General features: G+C 43.6%; 1 non-coding gene across 1 annotated transcript; it reads right to left on the bottom strand.

Annotated features, from left to right (window-relative positions):
* Positions 1-22,037: 22,037 nt before the first annotated feature.
* Trnaq-uug lies at positions 22,038-22,109 on the bottom strand. The gene has a single exon. It is a non-coding gene; the product is annotated as a tRNA-Gln (tRNA).

The following is a 22,109-nucleotide window of genomic DNA, read 5'->3' as shown; positions in this document are numbered from 1 at the left end:
GGAAAATAATTTGATGCTAAATCACAGTAAGACTCAGTTTTTACAGTTTCTAACTCACAATTCAACAAGAACTGACATTTTAATCAGACAGAATGGGCATGTTATAAGCGAGACAGAACAGTTCAAGTTCCTAGGCGTACGGATTGATAGTAAGCTGTTGTGGAAAGCCCATGTTCAGGATCTTGTTCAGAAACTAAATACCGCTTTATTTACCATTAGAACAGTATCTGAAATAAGTGACATTTCAACACGAAAAGTAGCATACTTCGCATATTTTCATACGCTTATGTCATATGGTATTATTTTTTGGCGTAATTCTTCTGATTCAAAAAGGGTATTTTTGGCTCAAAAACGGGCTGTTCGAGCTATGTATGGTGTAAGTTCGAAAACCTCTTGTCGACCCCTATTCAATAGTCTGGGAATTTTGACATTGCCCTCACAGTATGTATTTTCTTTAATGTCGTTTGTTGTTAGCAATATTAGCTTATTCCCAAGAGTTAGCAGCTTTCACTCAGTTAATACTAGGCAGAAATCAAATCTGCATTTGGAATGCACTTCCTTGACTCTTGTGCAGAAAGGAGTACAGTATTCTGCTGCATTCATTTTCAATAAGGTACCACAAGAACTGAAAAATCTTAGCAGTAGTCCAAACTCTTTTAAGTCTAAACTGAAGAGTTTCCTCATGGCTCACTCCTTCTATTCTGTCGAGGAGCTCCTGGAAGAGCTAAAAAATTAAGCAAATTCCAGTGTTACATTCTTGATTTTCTTTATTTAAACTAACGACTTGTCGCCTGAATATGTTTCGTATATTTCATTTTATCTGTTTCTACAATCGTGTTATAATTTCATGTATTGACTCGTTCCATGACCATGGAGACTTCTCCTAAATGTGGTCCCACGGAACAATAAATAAATAAATAAATAAATAAATAATTTACCGCATTTAAAATTTTAAAATTCTCTGATAATGTACTCATTATGAGATGTAATTTTACTTTAAAGTGTTAAGCTATGAGTCACCTTTAAAGCTAGAAACTGTGACTAGATAGGCTGTATCAGTTCTGGAACCACCTGCATTGTTGCCAGATTTCAGATGGCATCATTGATGATGTCATGTATTGCTCCAGATTTGCCCCATTGCCTCAGCCTCTATGGCACTGACCAGTTGTCCTTCTGGGAAATTTAAAAAAAAAAAATAGTGGGGAAAAAATAGCCCAGAAATGTTACAGGGTTCTCCCGCATTCCTATAATGTCACTGTGAAATGAAGGCTGTTGTTCTATGTGCATGTTGGTGGGTAATTCAAAAATACAAGGTGGAGCATTGTCCTGTTGGTGTAAAATTAAAAAAAATTCAAGACGATTGACCCGGGATACTGACACAGCTTTATGACATCAGAATCCACTATGGCGAACTCTGGATACAACTGCAAAGGATGGTGCCTTTGAGAAATGATTAGTCTGATCTAGCCTGCTATTCATTGCTTACATTCTTTCAGCGACATGAAAAATCACTTAACATGTTTTAAAAAAATGGCTCTGAGCACTATGAGACCTAACTGCTGAGAGCATCAGTCTCCTAGAACTTAGAACTACTTAAACCTAACTAACCTAAGGACATCACACACATCCATGCCCGAGGCAGGATTCGAACCTGCGACCGTAGCGGTCGCGCGGTTCCAGATTGTAGCGCCTAGAACTGCTCGGCCACCCCGACCGGATTAACATGTTTACTCGAAACAGGTGGAAAGGTTTTATTCACTCATACAAGTAGGGACATGAAGGGCTGTTTATTTATAGAAATCATGGTTGTCAGGTCCCTTCTTCTAAGTATAGAATTCAAGAGACCACTGAATTTTGTCCTGTCATCACACATACCACTTGTCCTATGTGAAAGTCTGTTAATGCTACTTTCAAACAATTCCCCTCTAATGACAGAGCCTAAACATTTATCACCCTAGGTTTGGATCTGAACTGCCCTAGGTCCACTGGTGCTGCGCTTAAACAACAGCTGCCATTGCTAGGGTGAAATAAGAGTGTTTATATCTCTAATTAAAAAAGTAACCACGCCAGGGACAGGCCCTCTCCCTTCCACGCATCCCTAGATCTCACATTAGCCAAGTACAGCTGACTTGCTCATATCACTGCTGCTACTGGAGCTCCAACCAGCAGAGTCGCCCTGCTGCTGCCACCGGCCACCTCGTTGCACTGAAGAGAGCTGCACAACACATTCTGCTGATCTGATAGCCCAAAGCAAAGTGTAGAATACCAGTTTAGATTTCTGCCACTAGTACGTTGTCTATGACAATGCTACAGTCATATCCCACATTATCCAAATTATAATGTCAGCGAAATTTGAAAAATGCAAGAAGCAGCCTTATGCTTTAATCCATATTCAAAAATTATCGTAAATTTAAAAATTCAGTTCTCTTTGCCTCTCAGAATACTTGTTCAAATACATCAGAAGCCAAAATGGAAGAACGCACTGTGTTTATTTCAAATTCATCACAAAAACTGATGTGTGATGGCCGGTGAACAATCATTAAGTTGCCTTGTTCTTAGCAGATAACCAGTTCTGTTAAAAATGTCTGAAGTTATATTGTCCAGTTATATATCAAATGTATAGAGAACAAAACAACTCCATACAAAGTGGAATGGTGAGTAGTAACTGTTACCAACACAGCAAATGCATTGACGAATCAGTGACAACTTACGAGATTCGTGGTCTGTGCCCTTCTTATTTCAACATGAAAAATTGTCACCAGAGACGGGCAGTAGACCATAGCACATCCTACTGGCATGATACGGAGACAGCAAGTGGATAAAGCCATTAAACAGCCATATAGTGGGGGATGATGCTGTCAGCTTAGTAAGTCTATGAATCACATGGTCCAGCCCAGAGTGATGGTGGCTGACGACTATAGACCGGGGAGTTCTCTTTGAGCCCAACAGCCAGCAGTAGTCAGTTACCTTAAGTTCAGGCAGCATTCACTCTCGTACGTCAGAAGATAGGAGCGTTATATCGTCTTTGTGGCTAGTTTTGTACTAATGTACCAGTGATTTTTTTTTCCAGTTCATAATAGTGAAATGGCGTGTTAAACGTTTTCAAGGTATTCAAACTCTACGAAAATGAAAGGAATTCCCGTTCAGCATTGAATAATGTGACTTCTCCTCTTCGTCTAAAGCGGAACGTTAATCTAATTTAATGCAGTTGGTTTCGTTAGCTAACTATGACAAGCAAACTGCCTTGCAGTAGCAGCGTCCGGATGCAGCCTTCCTCTTCCTCTTCCTGTTCCTCCTCACTCCACAGCTCCACTCGCCGCTGCGCTCCGAGTGGTCGGGAAGGAGCGTGACCGGAGCAATCGCGGGACGCTGCACGGACTGGCCTCTCATAGATTCACAACTAGCTCTACTGCAACGACTACACACTCTCTGCCAGATGAAAATATTGCGCTTTAACTAACACTGATTTTCGCTGTAGGGGCTCCTTGGTATGATGGAAATTTTATATAGATCAAACGTTAAACGCCAATCATCCATCCTACAGACAGAAGGTGACCTAACGTCGAGCATGCCTTTTTAAACTGATGTTTAAATGACTTTTCACAAAAATTTGTGTTTTAAGTTGTACATAAGACATGCAACATTTACATCGGATTTCTAAATGACGACACTTGAATCTGAAGATGAGAACAATGTTTTAACTTATCCGTATTTGATTTAGAGGGTAGTGGGACTTCTATTAGCAAGATTACTTCCTTCCGTAGGATTTCTAACTTATTTTCCAATGAAATCCTGCACGATTCCTCCAACAAAGTGGCCTGCGCAGGAAGTCTTTCCACTGGCCACGATAGTGGGTGTGAAGAGATTTGGTTTGAAGCGGCCATATGCATGATCTTCGGAAAATTCTACAAGCCTTCTAGGTTGCAGGACATTGAAATTTGTTCGACTGTAGTGAAATACAGGGCGTTCCGTAAGTAACTACGAAGTTCATAACTTGTCGTGTTAAAGTCATGAAAATTATAATAGATGATGGAAATGATCCCCTTGGACTTGAAGACACATTTGCACACGTTTCTGCATGTTCTTGAAGACGTTGTGCAGAACATTGGGATTGATGTTCCGAATGTGACGTGTCAGTGCATCTTGGAGTTCTTGCATGGTGTACGGATCGCCGTCGTCGCCCTTTCCCTTCAACGTACCCCATAGAAAGTAATCCGGTGAAGCCAAGTCAGGTGAACGCCGAGGCCAGAGTCCTCGAGAGATGATGCTGTTACCGAAGATATCCTTTAAAGAGTTCATTGCCTTGTGGGCGGTATTTGCGGTCACCCCATCCTGTTGGAACCAGGCATTCTCAATTTCAGTTCACCTAGGAAGGGCTCCAGAATTAAGGTAGCGTACCGTTCTGCATTTATGGTGTCCTGAAATAAGATCGGCCCAATGATGCGTTTACGAGTCACGGTGCAGCAGACGCCAACCTTTTGATCACGCAGTGGGACACCTGAAATTCACACGGATTCTCCGTAGTCCACACACGACTTATTCTGTCTATTCACGTAACCGGAGAGGTGAAACCATGCCTCATCCTTGAAAAACGTTGCGGCAACAATCCCCTCACCATTGTCCTGCAGGAAGGACAGAAAGCAATTGCAAAACTTGACACGCTTAGGGCGATCGGTGTCTCTCAAAACCGACACCGATACGTGGACAGTGACTTCCGGAGAATATTGTGAGCGGAACCCACAGACACATGGGCCTGCTGAGCTAGTCGTCGAACCTATTTCTTTGGACTTTGGAGCATCATGTCTTGCACCTCCACCACCTTCTCTTGGATGTGGGTGTGGATGTGGATGAGCCGGCCATTATGACCGAGCGGTTCTAAGCGCTTCAGTCTGGAACCGCGCGACCGCTACGGTCGCAGGTTCGAATCCTGCCTCGGGCATGGATGTGTGTGATGTCTTTAGGTTAGTTAGGTTTAAGTAGTTCTAAGTTCTAGGGGACTGATGACCTCAGATGTTAACTCCCATAGTGCTCAGAGCCATTTGAGCCATTTTTTTGGATGTGGACGGCCTGCCTGATTTTGGAGCATTATGAAAGCTTCCGGTCTTTAGAAACTTGGTTCCATACTGCATTTCGGTTAGGTATCTTCACTCCTGGGAACTCTGCTGCAAATGCAGCATCTTCTGCTGAGGTAAACTTGTCTCTGTTGCGAAACACATACTCCACAAGAAACACTCTTTGTTCAATCGTCAGCATGATGACCTGGATCACAATGATGTAACACAAGACGTTGGTCTTCAATCAAACCGGACCTGCGAACAAATACAAATACCTGGTCAAATATGGTTCAAATATATTAAACAATGGAAAATATTGTATTAATAGTTGGCAATCATATCAGTCATTACTTAGACACCACAACATGGCACTGTATGTTACTTTCTGAACACAACAATCGTCGAACTTAGAGATACTCGAGGTTATGATGAGTCTGATTGTATGAAGGCTACTCTGAAATATTTCGGACCAAGTCTGGACTCTGAGTGTTTCATATAAAGCAGAATATGTTGGTAACTGAACAATTAGTTACAAACTACGGGGCACACACACGTTATTCGACATGTAAACGGCACTACAGATATTCGGATTTAGGTTATTATATGTTCGATATGCCTGCCATCATCGGTGATGGTGTGACACAGACGAATAGCAACATTCTGCATGACCCGCTGAAATGTCGGAACATCCATGCTGTCGATGACCTCCTGAATGGCTTTTTCAGCTCAGCAACGGTTTTGGGTTTATTGCTGTACATCTTGTCTTTAATATAGACCCATAAAAAGGAGTCGCATACGGTCAGATCCGGAGAATATGGCGGCCAGTCGAGGTGGATGCCAGTGGCCTCTGGATACCGCAGAGCCAGAATGCGGGCCCCAAAGTGCTCCTCCAGGACATCAAACACTATCCTGCTTCGAAGACGTCGAGCTCATTCTTGGATGAACCACATCTTGTCGAAATCAGGACCACTTTGGATAATGGGGATGAAATCATCTTCCAAAACCTTCACTTACCGTTCGGTAGTTACCGTACCATGAAGAAATATCGCACCGCCTATTCCTGACCCCCATGAACCATGGACCTTGCCGTTGGTGGGGAGGCTTGCGTGCCTCAGCGATACAGATGGCCGTACCGTAGGTGCAACCACAACGGAGGGGTATCTGTTGAGAGGCCAGACAAACATGTGGTTCCTGAAGAGGGGCAGCAACCTTTTCAGTAGTTGCAGGGGCAACAGTCTGGATGATTGACTGATATGGCCTTGTAACATTAACCAAAACGGCCTTGCTGTGCTGGTACTGCGAACGGCTGATAGCAAGGGGAAACTACAGCCGTAATTTTTCCCGAGAACATGCAGCTTTACTGTATGATTAAATGATGATGGCGTCCTCTTGGGTAAAATATTCCGGAGGTAAAATAGTCCCCCATTCGGATCTCCGGGCGGGCACTACTCAAGAGGACGTCGTTATCAGGAGAAAGAAAACTGGCATTCTACGGATCGGAGCGTGGAATGTCAGATCCCTTAATCGAGCAGGTAGGTTAGAAAATTTGAAAAGGGAAATGGATAGGTTAAAGTTAGACATAGTGGGAATTAGTGAAGTTCGGTGGCAGGAGGAACAAGACTTTTGGTAAGGTGATTACAGAGTTATAAATACAAAATCAAATAGGGGTAATGCAGGAGTAGGTTTAATAATGAATAAAAAATAGGAGTGCGGGTTAGCTACTACAAACAGCATAGTGAACGCATTATTGTGGTCAAGATAGATACAAAGCCCATGCCTACTACAGTAGTACAAGTATATATGCCAACTAGCTCTGCAGATGATGAAGAAATTGATGAAATGTATGACGAGATAAAAGAAATTATTCAGGTAGTGAAGGGAGACGAAAATTTAATAGTCATGGGTGACTGGAATTCGTCAGTAGGAAAAGGGAAAGAAGGAAACGTAGTAGGTGAATATGGATTGGGGCTAAGAAATGAAAGACGAAGCCGCCTGGTAGAATTTTGCACAGAGCACAACTTAATCATTGCTAACACTTGGTTTAAGAACCATGATAGAAGGTTGTATACATGGAAGAACCCTGGAGATACTACAAGGTATCAGATAGATTATATAATGGTAAGACAGAGATTTAGGAACCAGGTTTTAAATTGTAAGACATTTCCAGGGGCAGATGTGGACTCTGACCACAATCTATTGATTATGACCTGTAGATTAAAACTGAAGAAACTGAAGAAAGGTGGGAATTTAAGGAGATGGGACCTGGATAAACTGAAAGAACCAGAGGTTGTACAGAGTTTCAGGGAGAGCATAAGGGAACAATTGACAGGAATGGGGGAAAGAAATACAGTAGAAGAAGAATGGGTAGCTCTGAGGGATGAAGTAGTGAAGGCAGCAGAGGATCAAGTAGGTAAAAAGACGAGGGCTAATAGAAATCCTTGGGTAACAGAAGAAATACTGAATGTAATTGATGAAAGGAGAAAATATAAAAATGCAGTAAATGAAGCAGGCAAAAAGGAATACAAACGTCTCCAAAACAAGATCGACAGGAAGTGCAAAATGGCTAAGCAGGGATGGCTAGAGGACAAATGTAAGGATGTAGAGGCTTATCTCACTAGGGGTAAGATCGATACTGCCTACAGGAAAATTAAAGAGACCTTTGGAGATAAGAGAACCCCTTGTATGAACATCAAGAGCTCAGATGGCAACCCAGTCCTAAGCAAAGAAGGGAAGGCAGAAAGGTGCAAGGAGTATATAGAGGGTCTATACAAGGGCGATGTACTTGAGGACAATATTATGGAAATGGTAGAGGATGTAGATGAAGATGAAATGGGAGATACGATACTGCGTGAAGAGTTTGACAGAGCACTGAAAGACCTGAGTCGAAACAAGGCCCCCGGAGTAGACAACATTCCATTGGTACTACTGATGGCCTTGGGAGAGCCAGTCCTGACAAAACTCTACCATCTGGTGAGCAAGATGTATGAGACAGGCGAAATACCCTCAGACTGCAAGAAGAATATAATAATTCCAATCTCAAAGAAAGCAGGCGTTGACAGATGTTAAAATTAGCGAACAATCAGTTTAATAAGCCACAGCTACAAAATACTAACACGAATTCTTTACAGACGAATGGAAAAACTAGTAGAAGCCCACCTCGGGAAAGATCAGTTTGGATTCCGTAGAAACACTGGAACACGTGAGACAATACTGACCTTAAGACTTATCTTAGAAGAAAGATTAAGGAAAGGCAAACCTACGTTTCTAGCATCTGTAGACTTAGAGAAAGCTTTTGACAATGTTGACTGGAATACTCTCTTTCAAATACTGAAGGTGACAGCGGTAAAATACAGGGAGCGAAAGGCTATTTACAATTTGTACAGAAACCAGATGGCAGTTATAAGAGTCGAGGGACATGAAAGGGAAGCAGTGGTTCGGAAGGGAGTAAGACAGGGTTGTAGCCTCTCCCCGATGTTATTCAATCTGTATATTGAGCAAGCAGTAAAGGAAACAAAAGAAAAATTCGGAGTAGGTATTAAAATCCATGGAGAAGAAATAAAAACTTTGAGGTTCACCGATGACATTGTAATTCTGTCAGAGACAGCAAAGGACTTGGAAGAGCAGGTGAATGGAATGGATGGTGTCTTGAAGGGAGGATATAAGATGACCATCAACAAAAGCAAAACGAGGATAATGGAATGTAGCCGAATTAAGTCGGGTGATGTTGAGGGAATTAGATTAGGAAATGAGACACTTAAAGTAGTCAAGGAGTTTTGCTATTTGGGGAGCAAAATAACTGATGATGGTCGAAGTAGAGAGGATATAAAATGTAGACTGGCGATGGAAAGGAAAGCGTTTCTGAAGAAGAGAAATTTGTTAACATCGAGTATAGATTTAAGTGTCAGGAAGTCATTCCTGAAAGTATTTGTATGGAGTGTAGCCTTGTATGGAAGTGAAACATGGACGGTAAATAGTTTGGACAAGAAGAGAATAGAAGCTTTCGAAATGTGGTGCTACAGAAGAATGCTGAAGATTAGATGGGTAGATCACATAACTAATGAGGAAGTGTTGAATAGGATTGGGGAGAAGAGAAGTTTGTGGCACAACTTGACCAGAGGAAGGGATCGGTTGGTAGGACATGTTCTGAGGCATCAAGGGATCACAAATTTAGTATTTGAGGGCAGCGTGGAGGGTAAAAATCGTAGGGGGAGACCAAGAGATGAATACGCTAAGCAGATTCAGAAGGATGTAGGTTGCAGTAGGTACTGGGAGATGAAGAAGCTTGCACAGGATAGAGTAGCATGGAGAAGCTGCATCAAACCAGTCTCAGGACTGAAGACCACAACAACAACAACATCTAAATGAAAGTGGGCTTCGTAGCAAAAGCAAACCGTAGTAATTCCCGTCATGTATCGCGGCCAACCGTGCAATTTGAACCTCCTAACGCAAACCGTTCAGAAGTTATGACGATTTTCTTTCATACAGTTCAATAATTGTCATACTGCATGAACAAAATGTAAGTGTAGTTGAGCCGAAATATTATCTTAAGGAAAAATAATTATTGTTTCTATGCATGGCGCCAACACCTTATCAAACAAAGACAAATTACTTTGCCAAGCATTGCTCGCTGAGATGATAACCAGTTCTTTCTTCTTTAAATTTCAAAGAGATTCATATCAGTCTTTTTCTGATTGGATATATGAGCTAAAACTATGTTCAAATTACGAAAGTGGAAAAGCAAAAGAAGGTGCACAGATTTACTTCTTTAAGTATTTGTGTCATGACATATAATAATTTTTAAATAGTTGCATAACAAAAAAATGGTTCAAATGGCTCTGAGCACTATGGGACTTAACATTTGAGGTCATCAGTCCCCTAGAACTTAGAACTACTTAAACCTAAGGACATCACACACATCCATGCCCGAGGCAGGATTCGAACCTTCGACGTAGCAGTCGCGTGGTTCCAGACTGTAGCGCCTAGAACCGCTCAGCCACTCCGGCCGGCAGTTGCATAGCAAGTTATTGCAGTACTTCTTAATTCATTGCCCAGTTATGCCGCGTTTCTTCAACCCACCGATGCGAGAGTCATAACTGCCAGACAAGGGCTAAAGAAAAGTCTTAAGCAGTAGCAACCACTTCTGAACTTAAATGCGTGAGAAATCGGACAAGTGAGAAACCACTATTGGTGAGGAAATAATGTCCCGGTTCCTTGAACGCTTACTTGCCGAGCTTTTACTGCAGGTGCAAAACAGCCAATGCGTATGATCGATAACATCATAAAACAGTTAGTTACATGAGTCACAAAATTTTTAATAATAACTACAGCGTAACGTGTTCCCAGGAACTGGATCGTATACTTTTAAAGGGGCTGAAGGCAACCTATACGCATCTGTGGGAAACTGAGAAAAACTGTTTCATTTGTGCAATAACTTTGTACGGGCATCTTTATTGGAATTGATGTGCTATGTAATCCAAATACAACTGTCGGACAAGTGACTGAATTTCTAGTGTTATATTTTCGTAATGTAGTTTGCTAATGAAACTTCCTGGCAGATTAAAACTGTGTGCCCGACCGAGACTCGAACTCGGGACCTTTGCCTTTCGCGGGCAAGTGCTCTATCATCTGAGCTACCGAAGCACGACTCACGCCCGGTACTCACAGCTTTACTCCTGCCAGTATCTCGTCTCCTACCTTCCAAACTTTACAGAAGCTCTCCTGCGAACCTTGCAGAACTAGCACTCCTGAAAGAAAGGATATAGCGGAGACATTGCTTAGCCACAGCCTGGGGGATGTTTCCAGAATGAGATTTTCACTCTGCAGCGGAGTGTGCGCTGATATGAAACTTCCTGGCAGATTAAAACTGTGTGCCCGACCGAGACTCGAACTCGGGACCTTTGCCTTTCGCGGGCAAGTGCTCTATCATCTGAGCTACCGAAGCACGACTCACGCCCGGTACTCACAGCTTTACTCCTGCCAGTATCTTGTCTCCTACCTTCCAAACTTTACAGAAGCTCTCCTGCGAACCTTGCAGAACTAGCACTCCTGAAAGAAAGGATATAGAGGAGACATGGCTTAGTCACAGCCTGGGGGATGTTTCCAGAATGAGATTTTCACTCTGCAGCGGAGTGTGCGCTGATATGAAACTTCCTGGCAGATTAAAACTGTGTGCCCGACCGAGACTCGAACTCGGGACCTTTGCCTTTCGCGGGGAAGTGCTCTACCAACTGAGCTACCGAAGCACGACTCACGCCCGGTAGTCACAGCTTTACTTCTGCCAGTATCTCGTCTCCTACCTTCCAAACTTTACAGAAGCTCTCCTGCGAACCTTGCAGAACTAGCACTCCTTCTTTCAGGATTCCTGCGTGACTGCTAATGTAATATGTTTATTTTTGTTGGGTGCAGCCCGTCGTATGCTTTGCATTAGATTGTACGCTGGAAGTATTTATCAAATGCACATGCAACATTTAATTACATATAAAACCAAAATCAGTCCACAGATCGGTCAGGTACAGAAGAGGCAATGACTAAGAAGTCGACGACTATTACTAGTATCGCGAAACTAATGCAAGGCAAAGACAATACATTTAGCAAAATGAAATTTTGTGCAGACGATGGGTTGAACCCAGTGTGAAATGCTCTGCTTAACCCGCTGGACAGGACAGATCGAATAAATTGTGGAAAGGGGCCAAAATAAGTGGCTGTCAGTTACACTCGAACATATCACTTTATTATTTAATCAAACGTTACAAGAGCCCAAAAAGTTTTAAACACACAGCTTTAATGTTTGTGACTCAATTACCAGCTAAAAGCCACTTTAATTTACCATAAAACGCAAGCATAATCAGAAATTTAAAAGGCAAGCCTTATCTTAGAACAGTTCTTTAGTTTGGCTGAAGTAAACAAGTTAAATTCAAATCGGCTGAAGGCCGAACACTTAAATCTCCAAGACTTTAATTTTTTTTCTTTTTTAAATATCAAAGTCCTTACGTGAAACAATATTTTAAACTAGGCTTAAGGCCTTAAGAGTAAAACAACTCTAATTTAAAACACAAAACGTGCTAGAAGCCATACAAGTACCAACAACAAGAACAAATTTTAAAAAAAGGCAGTCCACACAAGGACGCCCAGATGTTCGAGGGTCGGCCTGTAATTCAAACACTAACGCTCGCATAGGTGAGACAGGCAGTCGGGCCAACCATTCAAGATCCGATGACAACCCAACCGACCAACAGTCATCAGATCCACCGACAAGATAACTTCCACTTCACCCGACCAGGGCACAACAGGGAGTTCAACGGAACAACGTAGAAGATATTGGTGCCCACAACAAATCATACACGGAGCTTTCAAACTACACACCATGCTAGACAGCAACAACACGATGAGGAAACCACACTGCCCGAAATTTATGTCAACGCCCAGGGCAGGTAATCGGAATAACGGCCACAAGGCAGAAGATTCCGCTGGTACACTTCAATTCAGTTCACCAAATACAGTGAAACTCCACCGGAGGGTGGCTAGAATTTTCCAACTTGGAAAACATGTTGCTCGCGGGAATATCCCAACAGCCGACAACGAACTCCAAACGACACAATGTGTACAGTCTTGACTTGCTGGTAGGTTAAATCAAAACTAAACTGTCGTGTCCAGGCTCGGTGAGCCACGGACCTCGTAGTAATGGGAACAGCACCACACTCTCTGACACCGTGTAGAGCCCACTGTGCCGCACGGAAATTTCCTGGCTGATCCACACCAGCCGACCGACTCCTCAGAGCCAGTACGCTGACAACATTTAAAATAACTTGTCACTCAAAATCACACAAACTACACACAGTTTAACGAGCACTTGCACAAAGAACTAGACAATGCTAACGGCAGTGCCTGTACAATAACAGGGACGAATCACGAGTCGGCACACACAGCCAGCACATAAGCGATCGCCGTCCAAATACTCGTCGTCCGGCAATACGACCGACCGACGACCAACCAAATCCAATTATGTGTGTCGGCCACCGTCGGGCGAGTCATGGCGGTCCGGACCTCGCTGATGCCGCGCCCGAACTGAACTTGTGCCAGGTCCGAACTGCACTGCTAGCGCCTCCCAACTCACTAGCAGATCCCAACTAATTCCGAACACATGACAACGGGGAAGTAATAGCAGTCAGCAAAGATATTACGCCAGGGCTTATATCGATAAGCGCCGCTGCTGCCGCTCACGGGCAGGCAAGGAGGCAACTCAGTGACACCAGTAATTGAAATTAACATAAAGAGGTGGTCGTCCAGTATAAACAGGATGTCAAATGAGATATGGCACGAACACGAGCCACGCACGGCTCACAGCGGAAATACTCAAATGTATATACACTATAGAGTCACATTAATGTGGCCAACTCTCAAAAGTCTGAATAACTAACTTTTGCAGTGTGGACCGGTGAAAGGCGTGCAGGAAGAGAGCCAATGAGGTTCTGGCAGGCACCGACAGGGATGCGGAGCCATGCCGACTCCAGCGCCATGGGTAGCTGCGCTAGGCTTCTCTCTTGAGGATCCATGGTGCAAACATCCCGATCGAGGTGGACCCACAGATTCTCGAATCGGTTTTATTCTGGAGAGTTTTGTGACCGGCGGAGTATGCTGACTCATCCCGGTGCTCTTCAGACCACGCACGTACACTGTGAGCCGTGTGACACGTTGCATTGTCCTGTTGGTAGATGCCTTCATGATGAGGAAAAACGAACTGAATGCAGGGGTGTACATGGTCCCCAAAGAAAAATGTATACCTATGTTGAACAATTGTTTCTTCCAGAATGACATCACCAGGGAACGCCACGAAAACATTCGGCAGATTATAACGCTCCCTCTTCCGATCTGCGCCTTTCCGACGATTGTTCCAGGGTGTTTGCTTTCTGTCTGATGGAGCATGAAACGTGATTCATCTGAAAAGGCCACCTGTCGCTACTCAGTGGACGCCCAGCTGCAGTATTGGCGTGCAAGCCCCAGTCTACGTCACCGCTGAACAGCAGAGAGTATGGGTGCTTGAACCTGGCGCCTGCTGCAGAGGCTCAACGCAGCAACGTTCGCTGAACAGTCGTTGGCCCCTGTCATGGTCCGTGGTGCACCGTAGTTGCCTCTGCGCCAGTTTTGGATGCAGACTTTTTGTCATGCACGATATACTTTAACCATGACGGCACACGAACAGTTTATAAATTTATCTGTTTCGGAAATGCTTCCACCCTTGGTCTGAAAGACAACGATGATGCCATTTTGGATGTCAGATAAATCGCTCCGTTTCTTCGTTACGACAATGACTGCACTGTTTTCTGCCACCCCTTCTCCATTCCCGAAACACACATGCTGTATATATCCTCTGCTGCCAGTGCTGCCACCTACCGTCTGTGAGTGGTTGCTGCACATTGACGTCGAACATAGATCATCGTCACATTAATGTGACTAGACAGTGTACCTAGCCTTGTAAAAGTTGTCTGTAACCTCTGGAAACACTCTAAACGCTTAGCAGAGAATATTTTTGAACTCTCTGAGGCTATTTGCAGGCTCACAACTGTACACAAGGCAATCACGTCAGTGGGAAATTGTTGAGAAGTGCCGGGAGATTAGAGGATGACCTGTTCTTGATGGATAAATGTAACCCAGTGCACGTAAATAGCCAAGAAGACTTGGTGTTGTTTGACTTCAGTCCATAGCCAGCAAATGGCATCAGTCATGCCCGTCAAGTATCTAGGCGTATCTACTGAGCATAGAAGTGCAGTGGTCAGCACACGGGACTTGCTTTCGGGGGAAAAGGGAGTCCACAGCCCTGTCCAGTCTAAAACAATTAAGGCGAACTGTTAAGACGATTCCTTTGAAAAGAACACGACCAGTTTCGTTTCACATCGTTGCCGTATTCGAGTTAGTGCTCCCTCTCTAACGACCTTGTCATCGATGACACAGTCTTGTTAACTTCCTCTTCTAGCAGTATGTATCCTCAACAATACAAGTTGGAACAACTATATAAATGTAGCTGGAATGAGATTTGTCGGACGTATCTCAAGGAATTACAGATTTCACATACGAGTGAGGTTGTTTTTAAAACATTCGTTCGACCAATTCTTAAGTGTTGGTGGTCGTCCAGGGACCCTTACAAAAAACTATTAACGTAAAAGACAGAAAAGATTTAAAGGAAGCTGCGCGCTTTGTCCAGCTATGTTTACTCGCAGTGATGTCACAGAGACGCTTAACGAAATCCAGTGACGTACGCTACAAGAACTTGAAACTTGACCTTGAAGTAGATACAAGGAAGTGACAGAGGATTGCGGAGGGACTTAACTGTTATAATTCAGAGGGCCTATGTTCTGGTCGAAGTCAGAAACACAGCTTCCTATCATAACAGCCAGGTGTGTAAAATCATAGAAATACGAACATGTACAGATGAATACTGACTATTCTCCTCCTCGTGCACCATTGGCGAATGGAATGGAAATTTGGAAAATTATTGTTACACTATTCACCCTCCCCCCAGATATATACCTTGGCCAGCGCAGAACAGATTTATTTTATTTGTTTTATTTTAAATTATTTGATTGGCACAGAACCTCTTGTAACTTTAGTTTTAAGTATTTATTTAATGTCCAATTTCGAGCACGGTGTAGACAGTTATCCAAACAGTTAAAATTATGTTTCACATATTTTACGTATCAGTCAGAGCTGCAGGTCAGCGCATTTTCCTACCTAAAACTGAAAAATGAGGTGCGATTTTTAATCTGCAGATGCCCTCCATTAATTTAATTTCATGCAATTCGAATTTATTAACACGAATTCAGGCATGTAACTACGTACCTTTTCGTCGAGTTTTAATAATGCGAATTGTTTATAATTAAATTACGCTACTACAGGCATTCTAAAGCCCACATGAGCTCCAAATTGCACGTACCCAGTCAATCCAAAAGTTTTCATACTGGATTAATAAAAAACATAGAAAAATTAAGATGATGGTTTTAATGATTCCAGTGTTCCATATAGTAGCCCTTCAATTGACTACAACGAACACAACGTTCGTATAACTATGTGAACCTGTTTCATTTTGCGCTTTTTCGTTTTCTGGTACGTTCGTGTTGATAGTACCAACTCAGGTCACCTGTGATGATTTTTCCCAAAAAAGAATTGTCCGCGTTCTGCATTTCAGCCAGGTCGCGGCAAAATGGTCCTAACTTGTTTGTTCTACACCTCATTTTTTGTACTTACCTATCACTACTGTATTATTTAAAACTATTTCATAAATTTTTAACTAAGTTTAAAAAATGCTTGAGTAAACTACACTACTGGCCGTTAAAATTGTTACACCACGAAGATGACGTGCTACAGACGCGAAATTTAACCGACAGGAAGAATATGCTGTGATATGCAAATGACTAGCTTCTCGGAGCATTCACACAAGGTCGGAGCCGGTGGTGACACCTACAACGTGCTGACATGGGGAAAGTTTCCAACCGATTTCTCATACACAAACAGCAGTTGACCGGCGTTGCCTGGTGAAACGTTGTTGTGATGCCTCGTGTAAGGAGGAGCAATTCGTACCATCACGTTTCCGATTTTGATGCAGGGCGGATTGTAGCCGATCGCGTTCGTCGAGATCCAATGACTGTTAGCAGAATATGGAATCGGTGGGTTCAGGAGGGTAATACGGAACGCCGTGCTGGATCCCAACGGCCTCGTATCACTAGCAATCGAGATGACGGTCATCTTATCCGCATGGCTGTAACGGATCGTGCAGCCACGTCTCGATCCCCGAGTCAACAGATGGTGATGTTTGCAAGACAACAACCATCTGCACGAACAGTTCGACGACGTTTGCAGCAGCATGGACTATCAGCCCGAAGACCATAGCTGCGTTTACCCTTGACGCTGCATCACAGACACCTGCGATGGTGTACTCAACGACGAACCTGGGTGCACGAATGGCAAAACGTCATTTTTTCGGATGAATTCAGGTTCTGTTTACAGCATCATGATGGTCGCATCCGTGTTCGGCAACATCGCGGTGAACGCACCTTAGAAGCGTGTATTCGTCATCGCCATTCTGGCGTATCACCCTGCGTGATGGTATGGGGTGCCATTGGTTACACGTCTCGGTTGCAGGTCCTGTACCGGCCTTTCTGGATACAGAAAATGTTCGACTGCTGCCTTGACCAGCACATTCTCCACATCTCTCACCAATTGAAAATGTCTGGTCAATGGTGGCCGAGCAACTGGCTCGTCACAATATGCCAGTCACTACTTTTGATGAACTGTGGTATCGTGTTGAAGCTGCATGGGCAACTGTACCTGTACACGCCATCCAAGCTCTGTTTGACTCAATGCCCAGACGTATCAAAGCCGCTATTACGGCCAGAGGTGGTTGTTCTGGGTATTGATATCTCTAGATCTATGCACCCAAATTGCATGCAGATGTAATCACATGTCAGTTCTAGTACAATATCTTTGTCCAATGAATACCCGTTTATCATCTACATTTCTTCTTGGTGTAGCAATTTTAATGGCCAGTAGTGTATAACAACTCCCACTTTAACTGAGCACTTCGAATCCAGAGCTCTCACTGCATACTTCGTTCTGGTTGGTCAAGAGTTCAACGTATTGTAACGACAGGACAGTTACTGAGAATCAATGGCGCTCATACCCGGTGACAAGGGGGCCGCCACCGGCGTTATCATGGACGGGTGTGACATTCACATATGCGCGAACAAAGCGACAAAGGGTCCCCTAAGACCCCTCAGCCCGGCAACACCCTTGGTGCCAGCTTCCCGTTTGTTGAGCATTTAAAAAAAAATGTATCTGTACAGAGACAACATCTGATGGAAAAAAAAGGTTCAAATGGCTCTGAGCACTATGGGACTTAACTCCTGAGGTCATCAGTCCCCTAGAACTTAGAACTACTTAAACCTCACTAACCTAAGGACATCACACACGTCCATGCCCGAGGCAGGATTCGAACCTGCGACCGTAGCGGTCGCGCGGTTCCAGACTGTAGTGCCTAGAACCGCTCTGCCACTGCGGCCGGCCCTCTGATGGAGTCCCAGACCCTTGCAGACAGGCAACACCTTGCTACCCCTCCGATTCGCCATGCCTGCTGGCAGCAGCTAGAGCAGCAGCGTAGCCTGCCTGCATGTGCCTGGAGCTCCGTCACGGACTGTCTTTGAGGAGCAACATTTGTAAAGCGCTCAGCAAAGGACGGCAGGTGGCATCGAGGGTGTTGCCGATCTCGATGGTCTTAGAGGGACCGTCTGCCATTTTATTGATGCATCAGTGTCAAATGATGTCAGTGTCGCAACCCACCGCGATCACGCCACAGGAGCACGTGAAACAGGAGGGCTGAACAAGGATAAGCACCCTTTGGTGTTTCAGATCACTTTCAAAATCCGCCGAATGGCTTTGGACGGTCCCTTGTGGTTCCACCCTGTACACCAGAGCAAAAATTACAGTCGAGGCATACTCCAAAGCGGCGAAATCACGTTCAGTAGTGTTGCAGCTCCACGATGTCCGAAGAGAAAGGTCGACTGGAAATCAGTGCGCCAAGGAAAGGAGAAGTTTCATTGTCACCCTTCGTGCCACCCACCTGAGGCCATTTGGTGTCTAATACGAGCGACGGTGTGTTTGAAATGTTTTCCTCAGCCACTCAGAAGTAAACCGCGTGATTTCAACTCTGAGCGTTGAGGTTCTGACTTCCATCGCAGACGCGTCAGAAGAAGAGGTGAAATGTGGCTAAGAGAGGGTATGACGACTTTCCCATAGTGTGACACATCTGCGGTCGTTTTGGGCACAATTGTAATGAAATTGTTAACACACGTTTACCTCGCATGAATTCGTGAGCTCTGGCCTCTTTTCGCGTGTGTCGACATCTCGCTGTTTGAAACGTCATCGACCAAGAGAGTGATGTCGCAGGGCGCCAAGCTTTTGCATCTTTGAACCAAATTTGATAGTTCTGCGTTGCGGTCGGGACAGTTACGGCGTTTCGAAAGGGTGCTCCTTTAAATGCGTTGCGCGGTGTATGTGTATAACAGCAGAGGTAAGTAATAGAAACCAGTACGCTGTCCTCGATGGTGAGTGTTCATCGGAAGTGAGGGTATCATCTGGAGTGCCACAGGGAAGTGTGGTAGGTCCGCTGTTGTTTACTATCTGCATAAATGATCTTTTGGACAGGGTGGATAGCAATGTGCGGCTGTTTGCTAATGATGCTGTGGTGTACGGGAAGGTGTCGTCGTTGAGTGACTGTAGGAGGATACAAGATGACTTGGACAGGATTTGTGATTGGTGTAAAGAATGGCAGCTAACTCTAAATATAGATAAATGTAAATTAATGCAGATGAATAGGAAAAAGAATCCTGTAATATTTGAATACTCAATTAGTAGTGTAGTGTTTGACACAGTCACGTCGATTAAATATTTGGGTGTAACATTGCAGAGCGATATGAAGTGGGACAAGCATGTAATGGCAGTTGTGGGGAAGGTGGATAGTCGTCTTCGGTTCATTGGTAGAATTTTGGAAAGATGTGGTTCATCTGTAAAGGAGACCGCTTATAAAACACTAATACGACCTATTCTTGAGTACTGCTCGAGCGTTTGGGATCCCTATTAGGTCGGATTGAGGGAGAACATAGAAGAAATTAAGAGGCGGGATGCTAGATCTGTTACTGGTAGGTTTCGTCATCACGCGAGTGCTTCAGGACTCGGGTGGGAGTCTCTGGAGGAAAGGTGCGCTCTTTTCGTGAATCGCTACTGAGGAAATTTAGAGAACCAGCATTTGAGGCTGACTGCAGTACAATTTTGCTGCCGCCAACTTATATTTCGCGGAAAGACCACAAAGATTAGGTAAGATAGATTAGGGCTCGTACAGAGGCATATAGGCAGTCATTTTTCCCTGGTTCTGTTTGGAGGTGGAACAGGGAGAGAAGATGCTAGTTGTGGTACGAGGTACGCTCCGCCACGCACCGTGTGGTGGATTGCGGAGTATGTATGTAGATGTAGATGTAGCTTTAGGGTGGTGAGAAAACTATCCCTGTCTTATTGATCGGAACGAGGCTGATGATCCATATTTGGACCGATTTTCAGTAGTGCAGCAGAGCAGAGAATTAATGCAGGTCCTACGATAGAACCGTACGGGTATGTCTGCGGAGCAGAGCTTCGCGCAGTTTGTCTCGCGCGCACCGCACACTACCAGCAGCGCAACCTTCAGCCACGCTTGCCAAGTGCGACTTCACGCGATTCTACGGAAGTGTCGAGGACCGAGGAAAGCAATGTTTTACTGTCTGACGCTCTTTGCTCTCTGCTAGTTCGTCTTCTGTTGTTGTCAAGCGTTCTCGCAATGAACTTACATAGATTACTGTGACCGACTGTTCTATCAGAAACGTTGGCAGTGTGGGAGATACACGCTCGATTTCTCTGGCAGTAATGTCAACACAAGTACCTTTCTTGTAGCAAAAGCATTCGTCGTTCTCTTCAGATTGCAATCTTTGTAACTATTTAATGTTAATTTATTCTTCGTAACGTCCTCAATTTCGCATTTGAGACTTGACAGCAATTCTCTACACCGTTGTTCTACCTCTGTACTTTAGTGTCATGATTTTCCGGAATGTAATAACTAGTTACAGCCCTAATCTGTAACGAAACAGATAAATAAAGTTACACACCTTTCAACCCTTCGAATTTGTTTAAATTATAACCGTCCTCAAATCGACAGATATTAAGAAAGAGCCGCTAATAGTTACACCTTCGCACTGAAAATAATAATCACTTCTGCTACAAACTACAAACGTTTGCATTGTTCCTAGCAAACCATTATAACGAACTTTACTTTAGGGACAATTGCAGTAGATCTTGAAATTATTGAAAAAGTGTCATCAAAAACAAAACCTACAAAACTATACACTCATAAAACAGTTGCACATTATTCTACTTTTATTAGGTTAATGAAAAGAGTTCAGAGTTATTGTGTTTCCCTAACGCAAAATACTGGGAAGAACTAAAGCTGGTATAACAGTTTAGTATTAATGCTTCTCCATTCGTGTTTGTCATTATCTAGCTACGTGGCTTTGAAGGAAGCCCTTCTGCTCCCAGGCATACCTTCCTCAATATTTTCATCATTTGCTTATTGCATTTCTTCCTGCACTCCACTTTCTATTTCCACTACACCTTCTATCTTTTCTCAGATGAACACAGACTGTTTCGCACAAATTTAGTGCCTCAACGAGGCAGTGCTACCCACGTGTCTTCTGCTATTCTAGCTAATTGTGCCATAAAAATTATCAAATTACAAAAACAGAGAAGTCGTAACTTTGCGTTTTATTGCTGATTATAAAGGGCAATGTTGAAAAGCTGTATGCTCTTCGTGTGCTACATTCCTCATATCTTTTCGTAAGCTATTTCTTCTATGAAGAACAGTTCATCAGCGTTAAGTAAAAATGTCTCTCGTACTAACTGAACAACTATGAATAACAGTTAATAAAGAACACTAAACTGTTTGAAATGATGTCACGCACCAGATGCAAACATATATGATTTTTCGGTACTGATATGAAAAATCTCTCCATCTGTAATTCCGAGTCAACGAACACGTTATACTGTTGAAATGAAATAAGTTTAGGAGTCTAGATTAATGTGAAACTCTCAACTTGAAACGAAGCAGTTGGATAAAGTTCTTTCTCGTCCATCAATTGATCTTTCCTGGACGGCCAAGCTGCAGTTCATCTTAGGTTATCCATGTCTCACGCCTGAAATACTGTAAACATATAATCGCCTCTGAGTCAAAGGTCAGCAGCTGCACATATTTGCTGTATCGTATTTTGCTACCGCTCAAGCGATGAATCAGTTTTTCCGCTTATTGCTTTAATCCTTTTCGCGAACTGATTGCAACTAATCTGCGACATGTTCTTCCTGCAGAACACATTTGCATCATACAACAAGCGTCGTACATCGAAAACTTTCATTTAAAATTTTAGGTCCCACCGAGATTTGAACTCGGATCGCTGGATTCAAAGTCCAGAGTGCTAACCATTACACCATGGGACC

The sequence above is a fragment of the Schistocerca piceifrons genome, chromosome 2, assembly GCF_021461385.2.
Source record: "Schistocerca piceifrons isolate TAMUIC-IGC-003096 chromosome 2, iqSchPice1.1, whole genome shotgun sequence".
NCBI classification, from domain to species: Eukaryota; Metazoa; Arthropoda; class Insecta; order Orthoptera; family Acrididae; genus Schistocerca; species Schistocerca piceifrons.
Note: the sequence above shows the minus strand (reverse complement) of the source record. Positions and strands in the feature narration are given on the sequence as shown.